This window comes from Myotis davidii, unplaced genomic scaffold, assembly GCF_000327345.1.
Source record: "Myotis davidii unplaced genomic scaffold, ASM32734v1 scaffold356, whole genome shotgun sequence".
Lineage (NCBI taxonomy): Eukaryota > Metazoa > Chordata > Mammalia > Chiroptera > Vespertilionidae > Myotis > Myotis davidii.
The window spans coordinates 188,633-197,135 of NW_006288188.1; the positions used below are offsets into that span (position 1 = coordinate 188,633).

Sequence of the window (8,503 nt, forward strand, 5' to 3'; positions counted from 1 at the left end):
GGTTTGTTTGGGTTCTATAATCGAAACACTGTATCAACTCCAGCTCTGAGATCCTGGCTGGCTGAAAGCAGGTTTCTGGGGTTTTGTTTAGATTCTATTTTTTTAACAATGTTTCAAACTGCAAGCTCAGAGGCTGGTAAGGCAGGCGGGGAACCTTGGCTTCCTCCTTCACTGGAGCAAGCAAGCCTCATGTTCGCTTCAAGCTGCCTGGCTGCCGGCTGCCATCTTGGCTGGCTGTTAATTTGTATATCGCCTTGATTAGCCAATGGGAAGGGTATTGGAGGTATGGCTAATTACCATGTTTCTCTTTTATTAGATAGGATGATTTTTCCTTTTTACGCTCAAGGGAGTTGGAATCTGTGTGTATATTGGAAGGTAGTCTGAACAGAAAAGTTTAGCCTAGCTGGTATGGCTTAGTGACCAGAAGGTCACAAGTTCAATTCCTGGTCAGGGCCCATGCCCAGGTTCTGGGCTTGATCCCCAGTGTGGGGCATGCAGGAGGCAGCTGATCAATGATTCTCTCTCATCATTAATGTTTCTGTCTCTCTCTCCCTCTCCCTTTCTCTCTGAAATAATTAAAAAAATATTCTAAAAACAAGAAAGTTTAGACCCCGAATGTTCCAAGAGAGAAAAGAACTTTTGCAACTCTAAATATAACTGGAACACATACCCTAGGGGTTTGATGCTTACATAACTTTTAAAATCTTAGCTTTATCATAGAAGCCTCAGAGAGCCAAGCAACCCATACCTAGAGGGATAATGTGCGTAGTGCTGAACGGGGTGTTGGAATCTTCTGGGGTCTTTGAAAGATTTTTCAAGCATTTTGTTAGAGAGGAGCCCAAGACACACACAGCTTTGGTGGTTGTGCTTCAGAAAAGGGTTTTCTGCCAGTGGAAGTTGAAGCAAACAGAACTACAGGAATTTGTTGGACATTTCCTAATGTGTCCCTGCTGTTAGCCAGGCTTCAGGAAAAGGTGAACAGCTCCTGGCCGAGGAGGAAGCAGCTTTAAAAAGTAAAGCCAAATGGAAGAACTGGCAGTACTCTTAAGAGACTTTGTAGCATTGTTCAGGCCAACCTTACCTTCCTGTTCTGTGGGATTCACAAACATATTTTGTATTTAACTGATAAAAGTCGTTGCTGCTTACTTAGGTCCTGATTTCAAGTCTATTTTTTAATATAAATTTTTTGATTTCAGAGGGAGAGGGAGAGAGAGATGGAAACATCAATAATGAGAATCATTGATCAGTTGCCTCCTGCACACCCCACACTGGGGATTCAGTCTGCAACCCAGGCATGTGCCCTGACTAGGAATCAAACTGTGACCTCCTGGTGCATAGGTCAACCCTCAACCACTGAGCAACACCAGCCAGGCTCAAGTCTACTTTTATGCAGAACCCACTCCTCTATTTATGAATCAAATACTTCATCAGTGTCCTTATCCCCACTGCCAAAGCCTCCCAAACAATGCAATTATTCCTTCTCTAAGGGAAAGAATAGCCAACGCTGTTTCACCAAAAGCAGCCAAAGTCCTCTATCCCTGCAAAGCAATCAACTCTCCCCCTTTGTTGTCAGCAACAGGACAAATAAAATAAAATGGAGCTTTCTTGATTCAGAACCTAAAATGTACCAATGATATGCAAAACTTTTACATACACATGGACACATGTGACAATTGAGGATGAGCAACTTTATTCCCATGCTGTTGGTTATTGAACATGTATAAGAAAGTCAATTTCTGTGTCCAAATAGTACACTAAGAAAAAATAGTCAATATCCCATACCTGTTATTTTTGTAGGAGGGCACTGCCTTGCTTGAATTCTTTCTAGGTGGGGCATGTTGTCTCTTTTAGAAGATGCAAAATCCTTTCCTACTTGAAGAGAAGAAAACCAGAGAAACAGAGAAGAGGAAAGACATTTGCCAAGTAGTTAAAGGGAATAATTACATGTAGGTGGTTACCTCTTCCTTTTCAGATTTTTGAACTGAAACACCTTTGGTTCAGTTGCTGCTTTAAGACTTTAAGATTATAAAAGGCCAGTGGCTGTAATGCCGTAACGACCAAACAACCAGTCACCAGGAGGCGCATGGAGCACCTCTCCACCCCTCCCCCAGCCTGCCAGTCGGAGGGGCTCCCGGCTTTTTTTCATTGATCTCAGAGTGGAAGGGAGAGGGAGAGAGAGAGGTAGAATCATTGATTGGCTGCCTCCTGCATGCCCTACACTGGGGATAAAGGCTGCAACCTGGGCATGTGCCCTGACCACCGGCAATCAAACTGTGACCTCCTGGTTCATAGGTCGACACTCAATCACTGAGCCACGCCAGCTGGGAACAAAGGTCAATCTTAACCTTAACTGAGACTATTGTCTTTTTGCATCTTTGATAACATATCGTTGGAATGTCAAAGTAATTTTCCTTTTTCCTGACCTCTCAAAGCAGAGGCACTGGTCTGTGGAGTTCACAAATCCCCTCATTGTTATTGAGTTAATTGTTGACTGCTAACTATCCTGCATCCATCTAAGTAAAAGAAGTGTGTGTCTATCATTTTATTTTCTATCCAGTCCCAGAAGTTTCTCTATTCCCTATCTGTACTTTCTCCCACCTCCCTAATCTATGACCAATGGGTTTCATGTAACCCACTTGTGTTTCCTCTTTTAATTGTAATGTATAAAAGAAGGCGCAGAACTGCCACTCTCTGGAGCATCATCTCAATCTGTTCGGATTCTGCTTCCTGGCAGTTGTAAACTCACGAAAACGCTTCACAGGTTTGAATGTTTCTTACGTTAACATTCATGTACAGAATCCCATGTGTAGCCAAAGAACAACTGCTGTCTCTCACAAACTCTAGTATCCTTTGTTTCTGAGAGAGCACTTGTGACTGCTATAAAACTGCTGCAAAAGCTGGCCTGAATCTTTCAGTAAAAGAGGCAATGCTACATAGAATTTTCCCTACCTGCTTTTGGCAGATTGACTCCGTGGATTTAAAACTTCATTTTCTGGAGCTGATAAGGTGACAATGCTCCTCTGAAAAAAATGCAGGTGAGACCTGTCTTGTAGGTTGTCTAAGCAAGTATAGACCAAACAGGCCCTGTGTGAGAGTAGCAGACTTCATTGATCAAGTGTTTGGTGACAACAAACAATGGTTATATTACATTGTACTCTTGATGAGTGGATGAAAAAACTGTGGTGCATCTACACAATGGAATACTATGCTGCTGTAAAAAAGAAAGACCTCTTACCATTTGCAACAGCATGGATGGACCTGGAGAGCATTATGCTAAGTGAAATAAGCCAGTCGGCGAAAGATAAATCTCACCACTCATTTGTGGAATATAATGAACAGCATAAAATGATGAACAAAAATAGATACAGAGACATAGAAGCATTGAACAGACCCTCAAACCTCAGAGGGAAGGCAGGGGATTGACTAAGGGGGCAGGTGAGAGATCAACCACAGGACTTGTATGCATGCATATAAGCATAACCCGTGGACACAGACAGTAGGAAGGTGAGGGCCTGTGCTGGGGGGTGGGAGTGGCCAGGGAGAGGTCAGTGGGGGGAAAGGAGACATAAGTAATACTTTCAACAATAAAGAATTTAAATTAAAAATAAATAAATAAATAGTACTTTTATAGTAGGTTGAAAAGAAGTGATATACAGTGGGGCCTTGCCTTACGAGTGTCCTGACTAACGAGTTTTTCGAGATACGAGCCGTCTCTCGGCCAATTTTTTGCTTTGAGTTGTGAGCTAAAATTCGGGTTACGAGCCAGCTTCAGATACCCCACCGCTAGTTGGCGCAGCGAACCTCACAGCAAATGCCGAAACATCAGCCCAGCATCACGTGTCTCACTCGTTCACTTTTTGATTTGACATATGAGTAATTTGAGTTATGAGCTCTGTCACAGAACGAATTAAATGCATAAGTCAAGGCCCCACTGTACCAGTAAAGGATGGGTTTGGTTAAAAGCCCAGAGAGACACTAGACACTAGAGCAGCCGTGGGCAAACTACGGCCCGCGGGCCGGATCTGGCCCGTTTGAAATGAACAAAACTAAAAAAAAAAAAGACCATACCCTTTTATGTAATGATGTTTACTTTGAATTTATATTAGTTCACACAAACACTCCATCCATGCTTTTGTTCCGGCCCTCTGGTCCAGTTTAAGAACCCATTGTGGCCCTCGAGTCAAAAAGTTTGTCCACCCCTGCACTAGAGGCTTCTTTCTTGACTACCAAACGAGGGAGCACAGCCAGCCCAATGAGATCTGCCCTGGATGGTTCCAGCCGGTAGCGGCTAGGTGGGTTGGATGACCCTGACTTTCCTTTCTGGTGGTTTGAACATCCATTTTTCCAGTGTCCAGATGCCTTACAGTAGGCACACTGATCCTGCTAAAGGTTTGTCCTTCTTTCCCTTGGCCTGGGTCCTTGTTGTTTCCCTTTCTTATATGTCCGGGAGCTTGATTCCTTAATAGCTGCCACTATCAAGGTTGCTTTCTTTTTCAGTCTCTCCTCCGCTTCCTCCTTAGTCGCCCTGTCTTGGTTGATGAAACCTTGTTTGCTATTTCTAGAACCTTGGTTGCATTTTCCCCCCACAAATCCTTGAGCTTCTGCAGCTTTCTCCTTATGTTGGGCTGAGCCTGACCTACAAAGGCTACATTGACCATAGTTTGATTTTCTGGGGTTTCAAGATAAAAAGAAGTGTAGAAGCGATATGCCTTACAGAGTCTCTCATAGAAGGCTGCTGGACTTTCATCAGGTTTTTGGAAGACCTCGGAGGTCTTGGCCATATTGGTGGGCTTCTTGGCCCCAGCTATTCTCATGTGCTCCTCAGTGTTAAAGAGCGTGAGAAGGAGTTGCTTGCAGTCAACCCAGGTGGGCTTATGGGTCTGGAAAATTGACTCTAGAGGTTTACCATGGCCTGAGGTCTTTCAGAATAAGCGGGAGTGTGATGTTTCAATTCAGGAGATTGGTCATGGTGAAAGGCTGGTAGTAAAAGACTGATCACCCCCTCTTATAGGGTCCCATCTTCTCCAAGCACTTAGGGACCCCGATTCTCCCAGAGAGGCATCTGAAAAGCTGGGGTTGGCCTGGGTCCCTGATTAGCTGAGTGCAAGTGCCATCCAACTGGCTCTGGAGATTCCAGTTGGAGAGAGACAGAAGGAGGTGTTGTATCTTAGCTTCCCTGACCAGGCAAAGGAGTACTGGGTGGCACTTGAGGCACGTATGGAGGTAGTAAAACTGGCGGGGCTTCCTTGGGGTGGGGGGGTTCCTGCAGAATAGGAAGCTTATTCTCCTTCTGAGGTGCCTGCTTCTCTTCTCCTGCCTGTCTCTTTTCTCCTGCCATTAAAACCTTACTCTTGTCTCTTAGGGACAGAGTAAGTTAGGGAGGGAATAAGTAAGGGAGGGAATAAACCTTAACCCTAACCCTAACCCTAACTTACTCTGTCCCTAAGTTAGGGAGGGAATAAAACCCCTTAACTAAATGCCAGGCGGGTAGTTAATCACTTTAACTACGAACAATCACCCTTAAGTTACATAATCTTTACTCCCTGGAATAGAGATAAGAAACGCCCTAACCTTTGGAATAGAAATTGATAGGATTAAAATCAACTGGTATAAATACAGATGTAACAAGACAATAACAGACAGAACCTAGCGACAGAACTTGGCTGGAGATCCTGGCTAGAGAACCCAACCATGCTGATCAACTGAACACTGCCTCCGTGTCATTTCTTCTTCGCCGACTCCATCCACACCTTTGGGAGCCCCTGGACCTGCTGGGGCTGGACCTCAACAGTCCACACCTCTAAAAATATTTTGTAAGAGTTTATTTGAGCCAAAATTGACCACAGTTGCCAGGAAGCTAGATCTCAAATGCTCCGGAGAAGGACAGTGTTGAAATTTCTTTTCTTCATTCCAAAGTAAGGAAGGAATCTAAGGAAGATTACATGAAGCTGAGAGAGACCAAGGCAGCAATTGAATAACAGGATAGTTAACAAGATCATGTGCTCTCTTGAGGGTGGTTATACCTTCAAGGGGGTATTCAGGAGTTGCAAAGGCGTGTTAACCTATATGCACAAGAACAGTGGGCAGGGATTGCTTAAAAACCTTTCACTAGCCCTGGTCAGTTAGTTCAGTTGGTTAGAGCATCTTTCTGATGTGCCAAGGTTTTGGGTTGGAGCCCTGGCCAGGGCACAGACAAGAATTAACCCATTTAATGAATGCATAAATAAGTGGAACAACTGATGAATTTCTCCCCCCCCCACCAAATCAATTAAAAAACAAACAAACAAACATTTGACCAAAAAATTGTAAGTCCTATCTATTGAAAAAAAAAAGTTATGACTGTATTCTATGACCTGCCCAGTTCCCAATTAGGAATTTATGACTTATGAGAGCATCTTTCTTTGTTTTTGGTTCACATGTCAAGCAAAATGGAAATGATCAGCTTGAAAAAGTATTAGGATGAGATTAGGTTGTAGTATAATGTTGGCTAGAAAATAAACTGACATTAATATGAAGAAATCACAAACTAAAATATTTTTTAAATTAGACTAAAAACAAGGCAGAAAGTTTTTTGTTGTTTGTTTTAGTGGTTTTAGCCCAATGTCGGATGAGGATATGACTCTAAGTATTGTCATCTATCTATCTTACATCTGTATACTTACTGACTAAAAGTAAACACTGACATTTTATCTATTTTTGCCTTTAAATAGCATTCATTTTCCCAATATAAAAGTTATATATCTGTATTATATCAAATTTAGAAAATTTCACTAAAGTAGAAGGAAAAAATAGTCATGTTATTACCCAGAAAACAAACATTTTTTTGTATTGCCAACTATTTTCTATGTATGGGTTTTTGGTTTGTTTTTATTTTACATAATTGCACAATGCTATATTCCCCGTGCTATCATGTTGTTTTTTATGTGCTTTTTAGTCAATTTCATGTGTGTTTTCTCCATTTTTAGCAGTCCCCTCTTGGTTGACTTTAGAGGTTGCTGGAAATTTATTTCATTTTTACTGATATCAATAAACTTTTATCTGTAGAAGGTGTTTTTCAATTTTGCAAATAGTTATTAAGAGCCATTTGTTGGGGTTCAACCCCAGCAGGTCCAGGGCTCCCCAAAGGTGTGGACGGAGTCAGCGAAGAAGGAATGACACAGAGACAGCATTCAGGTGATCAGCAGCCTAGCCAGGATCTCCAGCCAAGTTCTGTCTTTTATTGTCTTGTTACATCTGTATTTATACCAGTTGATTTTAATCCTATCAATTTCTATTCCAAAAGTTAGGGCAGCTCTTATCTCCATTCCAGGGAGTAAAGATTATGTAGCTTAAGCGTGATTGTTCGCACTTAGTTAAGGGGTTTTATTCCCTCCCTAACTTCAGGGAAAAATCCCTACCTGGGGAAACAACCTTTCTCGGAGAGGTGACCAAACGTGTTAAGAACAGTATGCCATATATGCCAGGTCCCTTGAAACATACGCTATGCAGATGTTTCTTCCCTGCAGCCACTGTGTCAAGCAGCAAGGATGGACTGGCTTCCGGCAGCCAGCTCTGGAGAATTTTTCCCAATCTTGGCTTAAAATGACACATGCATTTGTATGTGGGTTTTAAAGGGTCTTTCAAGTGATTCAGAAATTTAATAACAACAACAAAAACCACCACCACCAACCCCAATTTCACCCGAGTGTTTGGATGCTTAATAGATACATAATTTTAAGTCCTTTAAAAGTATACAGTATTGTATTTTTTAAAAAATACATTTTATTAATTTTTTATAGAGAGGAAAGGAGAGAGACAGAGTTAGAAACATCGATGAGAGAGAAACATCGATCAGCTGCCTCCTGCACATCTCCCACTGAGGATGTGCCCGCAACCAAGGTACATGCCCTTGACCGGAATCGAACCTGGGACCTTCAGTCCGCAGGCCGATGCTCTATCCACTGAGCCAAACCGGTTTTGGCTACAGTATTGTATTTTTAATATTATTTTAAAAACTGTTTTATCGATATTGCTACCTAAGACTCCTGGCTAAAACTTCCTTGTATGGGGTAAAGAATTAACAGTAATGCTTCGTGAGAAATAAACAATTTAATGGGTACTATAATTTTTGTTTGTAAATACAAACCAGAAACTACCTAGATGCAAGTACTAATTTCCGGGAGTTGATGCAACAGGTGAATTTTGGCATGGCCATTCACACTCAGAAAGCCTGACAACCAATCCTTTTCCTGAATCTGCAAATCACTTTCCAACTTTTCCAGACTTACAGGACTGTGAAGAATGCATTTAAACTGATTCCACTAATATTTTCATTCAAAAAGTTTTCTTTCATTGATGAGCTGGTGGCGTCCTGGGATTACTGGGCTCGTGGCCAGCCGTCCATTTCCTACGCGCCCTGGACACAGAGTATCCAGGATATATACTTGTGTTCCTTTGTCCCGGGGTGTTCCTGGACCCGGACCCGCGGGCGGGTGGCAGCAGGGTCCAGTGCAGAACTCGGTAT

At 42.5% G+C, this 8,503-nt stretch overlaps 1 pseudogene; it reads right to left on the reverse strand.

Annotated features, from left to right (window-relative positions):
• Window positions 1-4,781, reverse strand: part of LOC102766726 — an 11,939-nt pseudogene extending 7,158 nt beyond the window's left edge.
• Between the last annotated feature and the right edge of the window lie 3,722 nt (window positions 4,782-8,503).